General features: G+C 37.2%; 1 protein-coding gene across 5 annotated transcripts in view; it reads right to left on the reverse strand.

Moving 5' to 3' along the window:
* The window catches only part of ZBTB20 (zinc finger and BTB domain containing 20), an 807,002-nt gene that overhangs the window by 245,895 nt on the left and 539,264 nt on the right, over window positions 1-21,843 (reverse strand). Inside the window, exon 7 of one of the 5 annotated variants that reach the window (XM_057502832.1) lies at window positions 432-531. The exons of the other annotated variants lie outside the window; for them this stretch is intronic. The gene's annotated coding sequence lies outside the window, so the exon portion shown is untranslated. The remainder of the gene's footprint in view (window positions 1-431; window positions 532-21,843) is intronic. 5 annotated transcript variants of the gene reach the window in all.

A 21,843-nucleotide genomic window follows, 5' to 3' on the forward strand; every position in this document is an offset into this window, starting at 1 on the left:
ATATTTTACATTTAAAAATTGGTAAGATACAAACTGCTACTTTTCCTAACTAGAATTAATCAAGGTAAAAGAAAGCACTAATTTCATTTCTCTCTGTCCCTGACAATAGATCCCAATGTTCAGGAATCAATAAGCACTTCACAGACAAACATACTTACAAAGTGTTCATTCTGCCAAATCAAAAGCAAAACTTTCAATTCATTTCTTGATGACCTGTAGTATCTGGGCGCTTTCTTCAGTGAGTGACCAGTAGCATATATTTTGGTATGAAGCTACCAATGCACAAAGAGTCATTTGGGTTTCCAACTACTGAAGTGGGGGGTGCATTGACAAGAATTTTTCTGATGTGAATCAACAGGTGGTTGGGCATCAATCTTGCTATTTGCTCATGGGTTTCAACTCTGGTTTCAGAAAAGAAAAAGAGACGATACCTTTTCAATGCTGTATTTCAAGTCGACCATATGGAAAGCAAGGTTTTATTCCAGCCAATTCTCTTTCTCTCAAAACGTGGAGGAAAAGTGCCAGCCACTGCTACTCTTGCCACCAGCCACAGTACAGATGTTTGGAAAATGCAAAAACAGAGAAATGAAACAAAAAGAAAACCCTCAAAAATAAGTTTTGCATAAATGAAAAATAGAGTATATAATTATCATAGCTATGAAAAGGTAAATGCATTTAAAATTTTTCCCCTTGTGTTAAACTAAAGGAGCCCAAACAAAAGCATTGATGTTTTAACTTAATCAGTTTTGCAGAAACAGACAATTATGGGGACCAACTCAAAGATGGCTCAAAGTGGGAATAAAAAACAGATTTTCTTTTAATCTGATAAAATATAATTTATCTCCAAGAATGCAAGTTAAACGAATGTTAAATTATGATATAAGTTAAACAAATACTTATTAAAGGAACAGACCCATTAAAAAATGTTTTCAGGTACCAAAATGGGAATGGGGAAAGTGTTTCTTTGAAATCTTGTTAAGATGAGAAATTAATTGAAATTATAAGAGTTTCTTACACAACTCAGAAAAAATACAGCTTAGGAAGAAATGTCTCCAAATGTAGGGATGTTTAAATGCATGTCCCTAAATTGGCTTACCCGGTATACAACTCCAGTTATTCCAAAAGCAAATGCTTATATTTAAGCACATCAGTGTAAACTATTCAAATGAGACTGTCTTTGTTTAAAAGAAAATTTTAAAAGAATACAATGTAATTTCTGATAGAGTTGTCACCTGAATTGAAAGTCAGACCTTGATTTAGGCCTAGCTCTGCCACAAGTCTGCTGTGTATCTTTGCTCATGTTAATGAACGTCTTTGGGTTTCAGTATCCAAATCTCTAAAATGTGAGTGTGATAAAAGTCACATCTCCTTCTTGGAGCCCTAAAATTCTACGAATCTAATGAAGTTATCCCTGCATAAGACTCTTTCTTTTCTTCCTTCCTTTCTTGCTTTCTTTAAATAAACCGACAAGTAAACAATCAAATAAGTAAGTAAATATATGCTAAAAACACATACACTAATCAGCTATCTCTTTGACTAGGAAGACAGAACGTTTTTTGTTGTTGCCATTATCTATTCCCTAACGTGTATTTAAAAAGAGAGTTCCCATACAAAAGCGTTTTTTTTTTTTTCCTGAATCAAAAATAGCATATCATTTCTTTGCCATTTAAGTTCTATTAAGAAAGAAAACACAAAATCATTACAGAAATCCTATTAGGAACTTTAAAAAGAAAGAAAAAGTCACTAAAATTCCATTTAAAATTCAAATTGTTCACTTACATGTTTTCTTTTACAGAAAACTTAAGTGCTACTTCACACTACCATCACGTCCTTTTTCAGGGACAATCTCCTTAACTGTGTAAAATGCAGGACCCTCTTCTCACACCCTGCCCCCCTTGTCTGCTGAGGTAACAAAGTTGAGGTATAGATTACAGCCCGAGATATTTGGGAGGCCAGTAAAACATTTAATCGACAGTACTGTGCTCAATTTGCCAAACCTAAAAGAAAGTTAAGCCCCATCACTGCTTTGGCAAGAAATTTGGGTTCTCATGGCTGAACAATGATAATCATTTTTTACACACTTTTAAAAATGAAAAGCACCTGGAGCACCAGTCAGCAGAACATACCGACAGTGCGAGTTTTCCATGTTGATATTTAAAGCAGATAAGACACTATTAATGTAGCCTTAACAGAAGGGTATACAAAGAATACAGGGCACCTGACACCTTGGTGAGTAAGAGAAACTCAGCTTTATGAAGAGGACAGTCTTAGGGCGAATGCTCCATTGTTTCAAGAGCTGATATGCCCAAGGCCCCAGCAGAGGCAGAATACTCGGGGGCAACAGGCAAGGCTCCCATTACAGTCCCCGGCTCAGCTGTCTGCTGATAAGCTTGGGCCCCACCGGCCTGCACTCCCAGGGAAACTTCAAGGGTGGGTCCCCAAGGGAGGAGGCTCCTCACACAGAAAGGCAAGTGTTGGAAGTTGCACAGTGTGTGAGCACTCCCTGCTGGCAGCTGAGGTTGGAGAGGACTGGTGGTGGCTTAGGGCCCTGGAGGATTTCTGTGAGGAGGCTAATGTGCATACCTTGCTTTTTAGGGGATAAGAGCATGGCCCTGATGAGGTTTAGACAGTTCCAGGTGTGCTGCTGAGTGAGGAGGAGGTTAGGAAAAACTCCTGATAGGAGGAAGTCCAAGAACTGCCAAACACTATGTGTAAAGAAAAATGTGCATTCACAATTTTCATGAACTTTTCCAGTTGTTCACATTTTATAAAGTATACCCAGGTCTGTGTGCACACATGTGTGTCTCAGGGCGAGGTGTGGGTGGAAGTGGATTTCTGCGCAGCTCCCTTCATCACAGCACAAGAATCCGTGAGACGGTCCAATATGTTTGCAACATTTATGTTTTACCAGGAGATCCCATCCCTAACCCTGATGGAACTGCCTGTTGTGTCCACTACACTGCCCCACCTAGGCTCTGGAGAGGTGGTCCTCCTTCATCTGTCCCAGCCTCAGGCAGCAGTACTGGTGTTTCCCTAGTGCTCTGCCTGGTCAGGTTCTTCTGTATAATGAGATGAAGGTCAAAATGGCAGCCTGCTAAAAGCAGCAGTACTTCTTTGCAAGAAGAACTGCTTGTCATCAACTTGTTAATGCAACAGTCAAACATTTCTTTGACATGTACAGTATCAGCTAACTTCAGCAGATAAAGGGTCTAGAACAGGAAGATGCTGCAGATGCTTTAGCTCGGAGGAAGGCTTAGCAGAGCCAAAACGTCAGCAGGGCCTGTTTGTTCCATACTTTCCATCGGGCTCTGTGAAAGAAATGTTAGATCACTACAGTGACAAGTTTGTGACAAGCAAGTCATTTGTGCAACTGGTGCGCTCCTGTTTTTATCTGTTTACCATTCAGAATTGTGAATGCCATTTCAAGCATTTACAGGATTTCTGGCTCCCATTAAGGGGAAATGGTTTCTCCATGTTTAAAATTTTCTGCCTCAAAGAGAATTACTAAGCAATTATTTATTCCTGTGGTCACAGTGTCACACAAAAGCACTCTTGAGTTGTTTAGTTGGACTCTGAATTATGAAATGGAGTCCTGGGGCCTGGATAGCTTGGAGCATCAGAAATTTCTCATCTAGTTTATTGGAGTGACTACAAAGCAAGTCTGTGAGAGTCAATAAAATTGTGGCCAGCTTGAAATACCTTGCTCTTTTGCTGGGGTCATATATCAAGGCCATATGCTTCAAGGCACATAAACTCACTTGTAATGAGTGGGTCCTGAGAAGCCAAGACACTGACATATGACCTAACACAGGATCATCTTGGTGACATGATTGCTTTCACTGCGGAGGGAAGAATTCTCCCTGTATTCTGTGGGTAACCAGGAGGCCAATTGAAATCCAGAAAACATTTTAAGTGCGTAGTAAAAAATAATATCACAAAGTAAAATGAACACTTATCACCCTCCCCAAGCTGACTTTTACGTAGTAAATCAAGACCCTGGCAGATTTTGGATAGAAAATTCAAGATTGTCTCCTTGGCATCTTCACCTGAGATCACCATGTGATTTTGGTGTGTTATTTTAATTTCCTGGGAAGAGGGTACAACGCAATGTCTGTTGCTTGATCACCTGATATAAACAGTCTCAGGGTCAATGTTATAACAGATGAAGAGTGAGTTCAGAACTCAAGAACAAGAATTGTGTTTTATAAAAGTCATGTATTCATTTTATGACTTAAAATTTTTGTCCATTGTTAGTACTGAATTTCTAAAGAATTCTAGGTATTCCTCTTAAATATAGAGGCATGAGGTTTGAAGCAGGGAGAAAGAGACCCTCATGATATCTGGGGAAGCAGGTCACAGTGGAGTAGAGGGTCAAATGTCAAAGACCAGACAGAAAGTAATGGTGCACAGTGAGGCAGAGCTCCATATGGGTGACTAGAGAATGTTACAGAAATGGATGATTCCTTGCTGAATAAAAGTTTTACTGGTAATAATCATTTGCCAGACACTACAAGTGTTACGCAATTTACATGTGTAATATAATCTTGACAACAGTTCTACAGTGTTTATATTATCAATTTTTTTCCACATATGGAAACTAAAACTTAAAGAAATTTAAATACTTACCATAACTCTATAAGTAGCAAAGATTTGAAACTAGTTTCTCTCATTCTAAAGCCCTTATACATGCAGCCACTAAAGAACTAAATTCATTTCCACTTCCTTCAGAAGACTTTCCTCTCTCTAGTTTACTGAAAAACATTTTTATCTGTAAATGCAGATAATCAAGAATTTTATATAAAAGGGCGAGTGAGAATATCTGGGCTATGGCTGCATTGCCAGCCTTCTTTGGCCTCCGGGAAAGCTGAGTTCCATCAAGACACCATCACTCTCGGCAATCCTGACCTAGTCCTCCCCTAATATGCACAGGGAGAAGTGAAAGTGATTGCACCCTAATCATGTTCTCCGCACTGTGAATGCGGGGGGCTTTGGCCACCTCTCCGTGTCCACGCCAGCCCCTTCTGCCTTTGTGTGTAGCCTTGACTTCTCCCTACTCTCTGCTCCTATGGCACCTCCAGCGAGCCTCCTTTTGTCACCCATCTTTTAGTCTCCTTAGGTGGGGAAGGGGTGGACATCTTACATGACGAGGATCACTGAAACAATTTAAACTTCAAACTTTGGGGAGAATGTATCCTGTGCTTAGTCTTCTGCTTTGTTTCTAGTAATGAGAGCTTTGCCAGAGTTCCACTTGTGTGTAACTCTGAGCTATGCAATCAAACTGCAAGACTTCGAAGTTTTTCCATTTTAAAATGAATATGTGTCCAAGGGGTGGAAGGCTCTGTGCGAGGCGTGTCTTCTGAATGTACGCGTGTAATGGCTTTCTCATTTGAGGGGTGAAGGCTAAGCTAAGTGAGATCTTCCCTAGTCTCTTTTAGTATGTTTTCAGAGCAGATCACAAGAGGTTTTAGCTCACACAAACCTTTTTTCTCATGCAATTTCTACTTTTTTTTTTTTACTTCCAGTGGTTTCTCCAAGTGCAGGATTCTTACTTAAAAGCTACGCAAAAAGACATCATGCATAATATAGAATCATAGGATCACAGGGCAATGCGTGTGTAAAGGACCCTCAATAACTGGGGGCCCGAGTCTTGATCTGGTGCCTGGGTTTACTTCCCGTGGCCGTTCAGTTTGTTGCATACTATCAGGGGCCCGGGGCTCTCAGCCCCAAGGCAACCCCCGAGCCCACTGCTGCCAGACGCTTTTCTGTGTGCCCAAAGTTCTTCCTTATGTTGAACCTTGCCGAGCTTTCTGAAATTCCCCACATGGCTTCCAGTTCTTTCTCACCGCACCTGTCAGTCCCAAGAGCTTCAGGGAATTAACTGTTTAATAGCTGAGTTAAGACAACCCTCCTGAATACCATATGACAACAAGTGGGTTTAGACTGTCTTACCTCATTCCTCTCCCATCACCCCAGCAGTTAAACTCCCAATCTACACATCCAACAGCCCTGGGAGAAATGAAAGTCAGTGTTTACCCAGTTTTAATTTCCATTTGGATGTAGATAACACGTGTGACAAAGCATTCTTAATCTCTCTGATTCTCTGTCCTATTCTGTGGAAAATCCTGGTAGACAACCTCCGGCAGATTTGATGGCTGCAGCTATTTATAGGGTGACCATATAATTTATTGTCCACACGGGGACACTTTGGATGGTGAAAGGGCCCTATGAATAATTATACCAAGACCATAGGCACGATCCAGAGCTGACTCAGGTTTGCACATTTCATCCAATACCTATCTCTTTGCACCCTAATTATCTGTTTCTACGTCTGTTACTCCCACTAGTCTGTGAGCATTCTTTAGAGATAGAAACCGATTTTACTTGTGTACCTCCAGTTCCTAGAAGAGTACTTGGCAAGTAGGAAGAGCTTGGTAGATTTTTTTTTTCTAATACAGGATGTCTCTTTCCCTAACTGTATTCTATAGACCTCTCCCCTTTTTTATAGCAAATACCACCAACATATACTGGCTTCATATTTTCAGAGATGAATGAAAAAATAATTCACTTTATGCCATAGGAAGTGAATGGTTTAAGTTTAATGTTAATAGGTTTGACTTTGAATACTGACAGAAACAAGCAGAGAATGAAGTGTGATAATTTTCCACTAGAAGTCTGTTACACCTTTTCAGAGAACACTAAATGATATGCTCTAATCTCTTTGTTCACAAGCAAATTTTTTCAGCAGCTCTATCCACAATTTTAGTTTTGTAGTAAATCAATTATTATAGGGAATTATTGTAACATAGCATGATGGCTACATATGTGATTATTTGTAACAAAGGGTAACATAGAATTCCTGAGAATTCTTCACTAAAATTTTGGCGTCATTTCTTTTGCTTTCATCTTGGCCAAGCACATTTGGCAGTCCTGGTGGGTATTAGAAGTTTTTGCTTCTGAATAACAGTGGCTTTAAAAAAAGAGAAAGAAGAAACTCCTGAAGAAGTGTGAACTACCTAGGGAAGTCATTTCTTCCCTTCTCCCTGGCATATTTAGACCATTCCAGAAAGATGTGATTCTGTCCTGCTTCATAAAAGACTAAAAACCAAGATAGCACGTTCTTTCTACATTCCTCTGTATTGACTCTGATCCCCTCATAATCATTTCCTGAAAATTCAGAAGTGCTTAATACCAAATAAAGCTTCATAGAAGACTTCCCATAGCTCCCACGACTTCCCTCTCAGGACTTGGAAGCCTCATGATCAAGAACCTACCTTACTATTAAATCTAAAGTTTTTCTGTTGCAGGAGAAGCATATTTCATCCCTATGGGTCCTTTTTGACGAAGGGAGAAGGTCCCATTTCTTTACTTCCCATACTTTGCTTGAAAACTGGTATTAGCTTACTATCTCAACCTTCCTTTTTTCAGAGATGAAAAAAACATAATGTCTGTTCCTTAAAGAACTTTTTTCTTCAAAATGTTAAGTTTAAATTTTGGGGTGATGTTTTTTTTAACTCTTTCTCTGTAAGATGTTCACATCCAATTGTAGTTGAATTCAGAACAAGCATGATTAAGTGTCTGATCCATGCTCAGAAGAAATAGTAGAAACATCTATATTCTGCGTGCTTCTTATACATTCCACTATTACAGCTATTTTTAAGTTTCAGTTTCACATTTCACACTCTTGATTAACTTTGTATGCTCTACTTCTAGATGCCGTTTTGCCCACAGAGCTAGTCATTCTTTATTTTCAGTCCATCAGTGACATTTACCAAACCATCATGGGTAATGGAAAATACAGGATTTGCAACAAGATTAAAAAGAAATAAAGTTACATGCTTTCTCTTGCAGACTCTTTGATTTATGGAGAAAGGAGATAATCCCACATAAAAGAAGCAACTGGGTATGTATATTCAGGTATGTGGAGTTTGTTTAGCAGCTATTAACACATGCAAGCTAATATACTTATATGACATTTTATACGTAGGGGAAGAGGGAGTAGTGGGATGATAGCCATTTGTGAGGTTCACTTTCCCTCCTGAAGAATACTAAGATAACTGTCATTTAACAGCATCCTAGTTGTTTTGTTTTACTGAGTATTCATTTCAAATGATTGTCCTCCCTCTGAAGTGGTTGGTTATACCCATGTCTTCAACAGGCCACTGTACATAAAAGCACTGTAAATATAGCCTATATATATAGGTTTACAATTTGGCCACTGTACATAAAAGTATTGTACTTTGAAAGCATGAATTCCCTGTCCTCAACATTTAAAATAGTGATTCACAACCGTTTAGAATCCCTGGTGGCCTCTAATGTGATTTTACATCCCTCTTCCCTGCTTATACCTTCTTAAAATGCAATTTTAAATTAAAATTGATATTTTTTGAGATTTTGAAATGTAGATACCAATAACTTAGATTATACTAGGTTTGTTAGTATTGGGAAATGTGTCTAGGTAATCAAGGTAACCAAAACCCAGAAACCAAGATAGCACGTTCTTTCTACAGTCCTCTGTATTGACTCTGATCCCCTCATAATCATTTCCTGAAAATTCAGAAGTGCTTAATACCAAATAAATACGTTAGAAATTTTTTTTTTTGTTATCTGAGACAAAATAAAAAGCTCTGCTAATGAAGTAGAGTTAGAGCATAACTCTAGCTTTGCTTTAGTTCACCAAAACTCTCACTGGAGAAACAACATATCAACATGGCATTGTGCTTCTTTTACCTAGTATCATGGTATTGTCAAAAAATTGACAAATCAGTTTACTGGTGCTTTCCTGGGATATCTCAGAGCATGGGGCTTAGATGTCCATGTCTATAACTTGCAGAGAGAAGTATTAAAATGGTTGCACTCAGTTACAGTTTCCCAAACTGTGAGTTTTCATTTTGGCAGAGAAGAGACAATGAAGGTTAGTTTGAAAGTATCATCATCCACAAACCAGTAACCTGAATTAGAGTGTAACTGAAGCTTCCCTGGGTGATCAGCCACAGAGCGCCCCCTATGTAAGAGTCTGAATTTATGACTTCATTATAATATTGCATTGAATGTAAATATAGCAAAATAGAAAACAAGCAGCTCATTTATTTAGTTTATAGAGAAGCTTCCTCTAAAATACTTAGTCCAGTCTATTCTTTTGTCCAGTTTATCCTCTATATTTTTGACTATTATTTTTGTAGAATTTTATTATTTAACTATAGAATTTTATTTTATTTTATTCTATAACAATCTGTTATATTTTCCACATAGCATACTCTATTCTTATGCCTATCCAATCTATTCTACTCGCAGCACACAATTCCAAGAGATTCACCTACAATACTGAACATTCATTACTTCTGGGCACATAAATGGTCCGTGGATCCATGACTGCTGCCTAAGCAGGTAGCTTCCAGGTCAGTCTGACATGAGTAGAAACTGAAAAGCATGTGCTTTATAATTATTGGAGAAAAAAGGACTTTCATTATGGAGAAGCATATAGTTATTTCAAAAGCTCATGTCTTCAAAAAGAACAAAGGCAATGGCCTCCATTCTGGTGTATGCGAATCATATTATTATGATTAGTATTAGCCTCCCCACCTTTTTAAGTAGATCTTGAGGTGAGTACTAAAAAACCCTCCTTTAGTAGCAATGACACCTCTTATTTTGGGATTCTTTTAAAAGTTGGCAAGTGGGCTTTTTAGGAAGGCAGAGGTAGTAGTAATCATTATAAAACCATTCAATCATTCCTAAACCAAAAACAAGAACGATAATTTATTGACCAAAATATAGAGGAGGACAGATTTCTGAGTAAACATGGCCCTGTGAACTGGGACATACAGAACTGGAACTAGATAGGCCACTGACCTCTAGTACATTTTGGGGTGGGGGCTCAGGGTCTCTGAGTGGTATCTATCACTGAGGCATTGCAGAGGCATCAACAAAGTTCATCTCCAAAAAACAGTTTTGGAGTAAATAGCCCCTCAAGTGCTCTGTTGATTATTAATCATCCACTCAGGCCACTCTTTCTTTCCTGGCAGGGATAGCCAATGCTGAGGAGCCCTTCCCGCTGAGGTGGGGTCAGACATACTCCCTCAGCACTTCTGTGCTGTTGTTCTCATTTCTCTTATTTCACTCTGTGATTAGTAGATGAAATATACACCAGAGAAGAGCTGAGGAAGTTTCTAGGCTTTCCAAGGAAGAAGAACCCACATCTTTCTCACTTGAGGCAAGAGAACATTTTAGTACTAATGAAAAGAGGTGGTTAAATTGCAGCCCATCAAATTTCAAATACAGTTTCAAAGTGTCTAAAGTGACCCCAAAGTAAAGCAAAATTCCTCCTGTCCTTAGCTATAAATTCTGCAGGCTGATTCTATGTTCTCATCTCATTCCTTTTCTTCTTCTGCTCCAGAAAGGATTAGTGTCTAACATTAAATAAACAGTATATAATAAAGAACAGACATAATGTATACTCATAAAATTCTGAATCCAGAGCCAGAGGAGGGTAAGTTCTTTGCCCAGCAGATGAGTCTCACTGACTGTCATAGAGACATATTTCTAATTCATCCATGTAAGGTGCTGGAAATGTTCTCTATTATATCTTGAGATGAAGTTTTGGTAGTATAAAAATCTGTGGTTAATGTGGCATATTGGTTTTTTTTTTCCGCTCCTCTCTGGGACCACAAAAACAGATCTGAGTATAGACAGAGGCAGGAGAGAATGTCTATTCTTCATTATAAGTTGTGCATGTTGCTATATTCTACTGTAAATGAATTAGAAACAAAAACACAAAGTCCCTTGATGTAGATCATGTTACAAATCTATGTATACCTATGCTTTCCTTTTTTCTATTCTCTCAGTCTGTCTGAGGCCTGCCCTTATATTGCTGGATGATTTCTGGTGATTGGAGCCTTGTGACATTCCTTCATCCATCCATGATGTCTGTTCAAAACAACACTCCCAAGAGGCCTTCCTCCTACCAAAGATGACTGATTGGACATTAAAAAATGATGATTTGTGTAGTATGACATAAAATCTGGAGGTGGCATTTATAGCTGGTCAAATGAACTTCCAGCCTTATGTATGACTCATACTTAGGAGGCAAATAAATATGTATATTTTCCTTTCTGAAATATAACCAAAGGCCCTACAGGTCCTGAGTTTGTCTTCAGTTTTATTGAAACTACATTAATGCTGTTCATTAAGCATTTCTTTTCTCAGTCCCAACAAGAACCATCTTAAAAACTTCTATGGTGTATAGCAGATTCTGGTATACATCTAAAAGTAAGTTCTCAAATGTTAAGGACCTGCACTGAAAATCCAGACTGATCTGTGAGTGACATGAAGCTTGAGTGAATTCATTTAACTTAGGAGTTATTGCTGGTCCAAAGGGTCCAAGGATGTGGCCATTAATAATCCCATCAAGGGGCTTTAAGAATTCCAGAACAGGCTCTTGGATATCAGGAAACCTGGATTATTTGATCTGAGCGTGGCCTGAAGCTTGGCAAATCCTGCCATACTTAACCTAGGTTGGATCCAGATCGTCAAGATAAGCCTGTTACGTGGCAGACATTCATCTTCCCTGTTCCTTTCTTTAAAGTTCGGATTCCTGACATATTCTCATTATAAGATATGGCCAAGGTTACCGCAGGATTGAGAATACACAGTAGTTCAGTAACTAAGATGTTGCCCTAATATTGGTCTCTCTTACAAACCTTGAAAGGCCATTATTCTATTATCTAGGGCAGTTCATGGGAAAATTGACATAATAATGCTATAAAGATTCAATTTATAAATGGGCCATTTCACTGACATATTAGGGAGGGCAACTGAGAAATGTCTGAAAATGTAAACAGTTTTTGTTTCAGAGAACAGTCTTATTTTTCCAACCAACTAGTATTCTTCTTTATGTAGCTAAATCTCTATCACACAAAGCTCATACATAAACTGTAGAAACTTCACCTAGAAAGTCCCAACATATATATTTCTACCATAAAAATAGCAACAACAATTTTGGCCCAAATGTCATAACATAAGCAAAAAGAAAACATCTAGAATATAATAAAAAACATGTTGCCTATATATATATGTTTACACTATAAAACCATATCAGGATAGTACAATGATGCCATTTACTTCAGTTTCATAAAAGAATGTTTTGGAGATTCCTACTTTTGTATATAGAGGAAAAAATGATGCCATATAAAGGAAGCATATGAAGAAAAGTACAGAGGGCAAATACAAGATGCCCACATACTGTCTATAAAATGTTGCCAGTTGTGAAAGGATTTGAGATACTAATATTCATTCATTCGGACTCTTTACTGAGACACTAAGAGAGTGATGGCTAGCAGGCACTGCATTTAAGTGCGATTATGGAGGCCTCAGATATTGACAGATTGCCAGATTCCAAGAAACTATTGATGTACACAGACGGCCACAGCTCCAGACACCTCTCAGACATAGTCTTTAAATGTCACAGATAAATGAATTTTCATGAAACTGGGAGAGAGAAAGGAAGAACAAGAAGGCAAAAAGTACACAGAATGAGAGGCAGGATGTGAAGAAAAGAAAGAAAATCACTTCCATACTACCGACATGAAAGCAAGCGGCATCTCATCTCTAAAGCACCTTACAATGTGGGATCAAGCCTTCTGAGTACATTCTGTGCTACCAAAGCACTCAAATGCCTTTCATAATTTCATCATGTATTTAAAAAGTTAAGGGAGATACATGTTATAGAATATCTTCAACAAACTGTTTCTGAACAAAATATGGTTCAAATAAAAACACCACAAAACTCAATCTTAGAAAAATTTCAAAATAAAATATAATAAAGGAACCATGGACACAAATAAACATGAGCAAATCTCTGTAGCAGTTCTCCATGTATATTAGAAGTTAAAAATCAAGGTATCATGAGATGCATTTTTTGCCAAGGTACAGATGTGTCCTCTGGCAGTTTTCTTTCCAGAGTCCCACTGAAAGCAGTGACACCCAGTGGGTTCATAACAAGATATTGAGCAATACCTTCCCCCTTTCACCTCTTTCTCTCTACCTTTTCACAGAAAACACCTGACCGGGAAGTATATGAAGTAAGCCAGTTACTTGACACATGATAACAGGAATGAGCCATGGTTATAAGTAGAACAACCAAGTTGCTTAGAAATTATGTGCAACTCAATATATTTTAAATGCAAATGAAGCTTTTTCACTTTGAAAGTCTTCCATCTGCTGAGGGCACCTTCTCTTGACCTTGATGCACTGTGTCATTAAAAGCAACCACATTTTCAGGGTCAGAATACGGCTTGCTTGTGCATTTAGTTTTCTGTACTGGAGTTATGCAGTATCACATTTTACATAGAGCAATCATGCCAATGCCCACAGACAAAATTTGTCTCCCTAGTCAAATGTTTTTCTTTTTTTTAAACCTGCAGCAATATGGTTTCGAAAAGCCTCAATTGCCTTTTTACTAGCATCTCAGTAAGTCTTGGTATAAATTATTTTCCTGCATCTGGTTCTGTCTTGGATACCTGGGACCTCAGCAGGTACTTGGAGAATAAACTTCTGTAGCTCAAATATGCAAAAGGAGTTTTGTTTTCACATTTATTTCTCAATGTTTTCTTAGTCCATTTTTCATGTCAGGAGATGAAAGGATTTAGACTTCCTGCCATGGGAAAAAAAATTACACCCTCTGTTTTTAAAATCTTCCACTTTTATATATATATTTATTTATTTTTACTGTAGTATAATTGACTTACATTATTATATTAGTTTAGGTGTACAACACAGTGATTCAATATTTGTATACACTGTGAAATGATAACCACAGTAAGTCTATTAACATCTGTTGCCATATCAAGTTAATACAACATTATTGACTGTAGTTCCCTAATTATACATTATAGCCCCATGACTTACTTATTTTATAACGACATTGGTACTTTCTTGATCTCTTTTACCCATCTCACCCTGCCCCAACACCTCCCTCTACCAACTACTTATGTGTTCTCTCTATCTAAGAGTCAGCGTTTAATTATTGTTTGTTTTGTTTTTTAGATTCTACATATAAGTGAAATCATGTGGTATTTGTCTTCCTTTGTCTGACTTACTTCACTTAGCAGAATACCTTCAGGGTCCATCTGTATTGCTGCAAAAGGGCAGTATTTCATTCTTTTTATGGCTGAGTAATATTCTAATATAAATCTTCTTTATTCATCCATCAGTAGAAACTTAGGTTTCCTCTCTATCTTGGTTATTGTAAATAATGCTTCGGTGAACATAAAAGTGCATATATCTTTTTGAGTTAGTGTTTTTGTTTTCTTTGGATACGTATCCAACAGTGGAACTGCTGGATCATATGTTATTTCTATTTTTAGCTTTTTGATAAAACTTACATACTGCTTTCCATAATGGCTGCACCAATTTACATTCCTACTAACAGTGCATGTAAGTTCCTTTTTGTCCACATCCTCTTCAACACTTAGTTCTTGTCTTTTTGAAACTAGTTATTCTAACAGGTGTGAGGTGCAATGTCATTGTGGTTTTGATTTGCATTTCTCTGATGTTCAGCATCTTTTCAAGTACCTGTTGGCCATCTGCATGTCTTTTTTGGAAAACTATCTATTCAGATCCTCTGCCATTTTTAATTGGATTTTCTGTTCTTCTTTGTTATTGAGTTGTTTGATTTCTTTATATATTTGGGATATTAACCACTTATGGGATATAGGATTTGAAAATATCTTCTCCCATTCAGTAGATTGCCTTTTTGTCTTGCTGATGGTTTCTTTTGCTGTAAAGAAGGTTTTAAGTTTGATGTAATTCCATTTGTTTACTTTGGCTTTTGTTTTCTTGCCTCTGAACGCAGGTCCCAAAAAACATTGCTAGGATCAATATCAATGAATTTATTACCTATGCTTTTTTTCTAGAAGTTTTATGGTTTCAAGTCTTAAATTCAAGTCTTTCATCCCTTTTGAGTTAGTTTTGTATATGGTGTAAGATAGTGGTCTGGTTTTTTTTTTTTTCTTGAAGTATAGTTGATATACAACATTATATTGGTTTCAAGTATACAACATAGGGATTTACAGTTTCTTTTGCATGTAGCTGTCCAATAAACACTATTTATTAAATACACTGTCCTTTCCCCATTGTATATTATTGACTCCTTTGCCATAAGTTAATTGGCCATATATGTGTGGGTTTATTTCTAGGTCCTCTAAGCTGTTCCATTGGTCTATGTGTCTATTTATGTGCCATTATTACACTGTTTTGATTTCTATAGCTTTGTAGTATCTTTAGATATCAGGGAGTGTGATACAGGCTTTGTTCTTCTATCTCAAGATTATTTTGGCTAGTTGGGGTCTTTTGAGGTTCTATGTGAATTTTAGAATTATTTGTTTCTATGAGAAATGTCATTGAAATTTTGATAGGGACTGCATTGAATCTGTAGGTTGCTTTGGGTATTTACAGTAATTGTAACAATATTAATTCTTTCAACACAGTAGCATAGAATATCTTTCCATTTATTCGTGTCTTCTTCAATTCCTTTCAGCAATGTCTTGTATGTCTAATGTCTTACAGGTTTCAGTGTATAGGTCTTTCACTTTATTGGTTAAATTTATTCCTATGTATTTTATTCTTTTTGATGGGATTTTAAATGCAATTGCTTTCTTGATTTCTCTTTCTGATAGTTTAGTATTGGGGTATAGAAATGCAACATACTTTTTTATATTAATTTTGAATCCTGTTACTTTGCTGAATTTATTTATTAGTTCTAACGATCTTTTGGTGCAGTCTTTAGGGTTTTCTATATATGGTATCACACATCTGAAAATAGTGAGTTTTACTTCTTTTCCAATTTGGATTCATTTTATTTATTTTTCTGGTCTAATTGCTCTGGCTAGGACTTGTAATACTATATTGAATAAAAGTGGGGGAAGTAGACATCCTTGTCTTATTCTTGTTCTTAGAAGAAAATCTTCAATCTCTTCTCTGTTGAGCATGATATTAACTATGGGTTCATCATAGTTGGCTTTTATTATGTTGAGGTACATTCCCTCCATACTGACTTTGTTGAGAGTTTTTTATCATGAATGGATGTTGAATTTTGTCAACTGCTTTTCCCGCATCTATTGAGATGATCATATGATTTTTATCTTTCATTTTGTTAATCACATTGACTCATTTGTGGATGTGCAAGTATGTTGAATCATACTTGCATCCCTGGGATAAATCTCACATAATCATGATGTGTGACCCGTTAAATGCATTGTTGAATCTGGTTTGCTAATAGATTATTGAGGATTTTTGCATGTATGTTCATCATGGATATTGGCCTTTATTTTCCTTCCTTCCTTCCTTCCTTCCTTCCTTCCTTCCTTCCTTCCTTCCTTCCTTCCTTCCTTCCTTCCTTCCTCCCTCCCTCCCTCCCTCCCTCCCTCCCTCCCTCCCTCCCTCCCTCCTTCCTTCCTTCCTTCCTTCCTTCCTTCCTTCCTTCCTTCCTTCCTTCCTTCCTTCCTTCCTTCCTTCCTTCCTTCCTTCCTTCCTTCCTCTCTTCTTTTCTTCCTTCTTTCTTTTCTTCCTCTTCCCCTGCGCTTGCCTTGTCTCACTCTCTCTTTCTGTGTCCTTGTCTGGGTGGTATCAGGGTAATGCTGGTCTCTTAAAAAGAATGTGGAAGCTTTTCCTCCTCTTCAGGTTTTTGGAAGAGTTTGAGAAGGATAGGTGTTAAATCTTTGAATGTTTGGTAGAATTCACATGTGAAACCATCTGTGGTTCTGGACTTTTATTTGTTGGGAGATTTTTGATTACTAGTTTATCTTACTAGTAATCAGTCTATTCAGATACTCTATTCCTCATGATTTAGTCTTGGAAGACTGTAAATTTCTAGGAATTTATCCATTTCTTTCTAGGTTGTCCAATTTGTTGGCATGTAATTGTTCATAGTAGTATCTTATTATACTTTGTATTTCTGTGGTATCAGTTGTAACTTTTCTTTCATTGTTGATTTTATTTATTCAAGGCCTTTCTCTTTTATCCTGTTGAATCTAGCTAAAGGTTTGTCAGTTTTGTTTATCTTTTCAAAGAATCAGATCTTAGTTTCATTCATCTTCTCTATTATCTTTCTAGTCCCCATTTCTACTCTGATCTTTATTCTTTTCTTCTTTCTACTAATTGTGGGCTTCATTTGTTCTTCTTTTTCTAGTTCTCCTGCTTCCTGATGTGGGCCTATATATGATTTTTCCTCTTAGAACAGCTTTTGCTGCATGCCATAGATTTTAGTATGTTGTATTTCTGTTTTCATTTGTCTCTCCATAGTTTTTTATTTTGCCTTTGATTTCTTCAATGCACATTAGTTGTTCAGTAACATGGTGTTTAATTTCCATATATTTGTAGTTTTTTTCAGTATTTTATAATTGATTTCTAGTTTCATACCATTGTGGTTGGAAAAGATGCTTGATCTGATTTCAATTTTCCTGACTTATTGAGAGTTGTTTTATAGCCCAACATGTGATCTACTCTGGAGAACGTGAGAACAGTGTATATTTGTTGCTTATGGATAGAATATTCTGCATATATCTATTAAGTCCATTTGGTCTAATGCATCATTTAAGACCAATGTTTACTATTGATTTTCTATCTAGATGAACTATCCATTGATGTAAGTGGGGGTATTTTAGTCCCCTACTGTTATTGTATTGCTGTCAATTTCTCCCTTTAGGTCTGTTAATATTTGCTTTATAGATTTTGGTGCACCTATGTTGGGTACATACATTTATAAATGTTATATATTCTTGCTTGGATAACTCCTTTATTATTATTAGTGCCCCTCTTTGTCTTTCATTACTGTCTTTGTTTTAAAGTCTGTTTTGTCTGATACGAGTATAGCTACACCAGTTTTCTTTTCATTTCCATTTGCATGAAATCTTTTTCCATTCTTCATTTTCAGTCTTTGTGTGTCCTTATACCCGAAGTGGGTATCTTGTAGGCAAATTATAGACAGGCATTATATTTTTATCCATTCAGTCACTCTATATCTTTTGATTGGAGAATGCAGTCCATTTGCATTTAAAGTAATTATTGACAGGTAATGTACTTACTGCTATTTTGTTAATTTTTTCTGGCTATTTTTTATATTTCCTCTGTTCTTTTCTTCTTCTCTTGTTCTCTTCCTTTGCTGTTTGATGATTCTCTTTAGTGGTATTCTTAGATTCATTTCTCTTTATCTTTTGTGTATCTACTATGAGTTTTTGCTGTTACCATGAGGCTTACAGAAAACAACTATGTATTTATAACAGTTTTTTTAAGTGGTTAACAATTTGAATGTTTTCTAAAACTCTAAGTTTTTATTCCACCATGTTTCATTCTTTTGATGCCACATTTCACATCTTTTTATTTTATAATCCTTCACTAATTATTGTAGTTTTAGTTAATTTTACTATGTTTGTCTTTTAATCTTCCTAGCAGCTTATGTGATTAATCCACTACCTTTACTATATATTTACCTTTTCTAGTGAATTTTTATCTTTGTATGTTTTCTTATTAATTAGTGCCCTTTCATTTCAGCTTAAAGAAGTCCCTTTAACTTTTCATTAGAGCTGATTAACTCCTTTAGCTTATGCTTGTCTAGAAAACTCTCTATCTCTCCTTCAGTTGGAATGGTCAACTTGCCTGGTAAAGTAATCTTGATTGGAAGCTTTTCCCTTTAAGCACTTGGAATATGCGATGCCACTCCCTTCTGGCCTGCAAAATTTCTGCTGACAAATCTGCTGGTAGCCTTGTGGGGTTTCCTATACATAACAATTTGTTTCTCTCTTGATGCTTTTTAGATTCTTTCTTTAACTTCTGACATATGATGTTTCTTGATGCGGATTTCTTTGGATTCATCTTATTTGCAATTCTCTGTGCTTCCTGGACCTGATTTCTGTAGCCTTCTCTAGGTTAGGGAAATTTTCATCCATTAATTCTTCAAATAAGCTTTCTGCCCCTTACTCTTTTTCTTCTCCTTCTGAGACCCTTGTAATGCAAATGTTATACTACTTGGTCTAGGTACCTTAAATCATTTTTAAAAATTATTTGTTCTTTTTGCTTCTCTTTCTATGTGATTTCCATTGCTTTGTCTTCCAGTAGGCTGACTTCTTCTGTTCATGCAGTCTGCTGTTGAACATTTCTAGTGTGTTTTTTCAGTTCAGTTATTGTATTATTCAGCTCTGTGACTTCTGTTTATTCATTTCATATATTTTCTCTTTGTTGAAGTTCTCACTGTATTCATCCATTCTTCTCTCAAGTTCAGTGAAAGTCTTTATGACCATTATTTTGAATCCTTTATCAGGCAGATTACTTATCTCCATATCATTAGGGTATTTTTCTGAGTTTTTATCTTGTTCTTTTTGTTCATAAAATATTTCTGTTTCCTCATGTTGCTCAGCTTTCTGTTTGTTTCTGTGTATTAAGCAAAACAGCCCCTTCTCTCAGTCTCAAAGAGTGGTCTTTTGTAGGTGATGAATCTTCTTGTTCAATCCTGCCCTAGCTCTTGGTTGTCTCTCAAACTTTTGTGATTGTCTAAATTGCCTCATTTATTCTTGGTATGTCCCCATTGTTGACTATAAGTGTTCCAAGGGGAGGAATCTCATTAAGCATCTCTTTTCAGACTGATTGAAGCCAAACCCTTAGGAAGCCATTTTATGTGTATATGAACAATCATGGGGGGCTACAATCATAATCCCTGCTGTCCTTCAGACAAAAAGATCTAGAGGTGTCCTCTGGGTGACAGTTGCAAAAATAAAGGCTCCAGATGAGTGCATAAATTCGTTTCTGGATGGTGTCCTTTAGTAGCAGTGAGGCCAAGGGGGTTTGCAAACATGGTGTCTTTTGGCTTACATTTCCCAAGAGCACCCCTTTAACCTCTACATATATGGGAAACCTGAAGCCTATCCCTCAGGCTAAGCTCCAGGCTAAGTAAATAGGCCTTTTTACACAGGAAGACTGACTTTGTGTTTCAGTGTGCTATCTGTGCCCGGGAGAGCAGCCTGTCAAGAACTGTCTTTCTGATTTTTATATCCCTATGGAGCTCAGGAATGCCAGCCCCCTTGGCCACCAGGGCCAGACAATCAAGGTGTCTGGCTTTAGTAAGGCAGCTGGGGAGACTAGGGGTGGCACGCTTGCTGGCTTCAGAAAGGCAGTAGGACATTGTCTTGACTTTGTCAACCCACAGACTTCAGAAATGCAGTGAGACAATGTCTTGTCTGTGTGTGCATGTCAGCTTCCGCCTGGGAGCAGGAGAATGATATGACCACTTGCATTTGCTGCTAGTCCCAGACAGGGATTGGGGGAGTACTGCAATCACCTATGCTCTCTGGCTTCAGCAAAAAGTGCAGTGCTATAGTGCCATGACTGCTTGCCCCCACCTGTCTTAGCAAGGTGGCAGGAAGGTGCCATATTTAAGCTGGCCCATCTATATTAGCAGGATAAGTGGAGAGTGCAAAAATAGCATCCACCAGAGATTCTGTCTCCAGGAAGTCTTTCAACTTTCCTCTGCCCCTCCAGCAGATGCTTTTCTATCATCAAATTCAACTCCTTCATATATAGTCTAGGTGCTTTTTCAAAGCGCTGTTTTTTCACTGGATCTTGTGGCAAGTAGGAGTAGGACCACATGTGAGCCCTTTAAAAGGAGAAATCTCAATTTCCTAGAGCACTTGGGGTCCCTTAGACATTAGCCCCATTGGTTTTCTAAGCAAGAAGTTTTGGGGGCTCATTTCTCTGGTGCAGATCCCAGGGGTTGAGACACCTCATGTGGGGCACCAACCCATCACTTCTCTGGGAAAAGGACCAGGCTGGTGAGATCCCTCCCTATTATGCATTGTCCTGCTGTGGGTAGGGTTTTGGCAAGATCATGTCTCTGTGTCTTCTTTGCATCTCAATGTGGTCTTTTTATATTTTCTTGTGGAGAAGGAGGTCATCTAGTTTGCAGATCTTTTTTAGAGGGAAATGACTCATATGTAGATTTGCTATGTCCATGGAAGGAAGTGAGTTCAAGATCTTCCTATGCCACCATCTTGCAGAAGTGCAAAGACATATTTTGAAGACAAAAATCAGTTTTAACTCAAAAAGAAATTGCAGTAAAATATCAGATACTATCAGCAGTGACTGCATTAAAACTTTCAAGTATGCCAACTTCCATATGAGGCCACAAGTCTGCCAGCATCACAAAGAGACACTATCCATTTTGCTTGTGGTCATTCAGACATTTTATGCCTCAAAAATGTTATATTGTAAAATTATAGATAAAGGCAGTTATCTCTAATATGTTACACACAAATACACATACAAATATTCAGTGATTTTTTTCCTATGGCCATAAAATAGGCGGAAAGGTTTTGGTTTACTCTAGGCTAAGGTCTTGTAAACACATTTAAAAAAAGGTATTACATTTTTCTGATTATAAAAGTAATAGTGTTCACCAAATATTCAGTGATTAGTTGAAGTGTTGTGGTATATCCCTACAAGGTGGCATGGAGTCGCTGAAAAAGAATAAGGTAGATTTCTATGCTGTATGACAAGATATAAGACATACATGGTACAATCACTCTTACATGAATAAAATGAGGACAAATATGTATATATACTGGTATATACATAAACATATTTTTTTTTCTGGGAGGATAAACAAGACACTTTTGATTGGAGAAATGAGGAAAATTTTACATTTAATTTTTTTTTGTTGTTTGAATTTTCCAATTACATGTTAAAAATAATACCAAGGAGAATATCTAAGTGGCAAGGTTGTGAGGAATTTTCTTTGTTTTTTCTTAATATATGATATTTTAAAAAGAAACATATCCAAAACAAATTATGTATAAGTAATTCATT

The sequence above is a fragment of the Manis pentadactyla genome, chromosome 1 (assembly GCF_030020395.1).
Source record: "Manis pentadactyla isolate mManPen7 chromosome 1, mManPen7.hap1, whole genome shotgun sequence".
Classification (NCBI taxonomy): Eukaryota; Metazoa; Chordata; class Mammalia; order Pholidota; family Manidae; genus Manis; species Manis pentadactyla.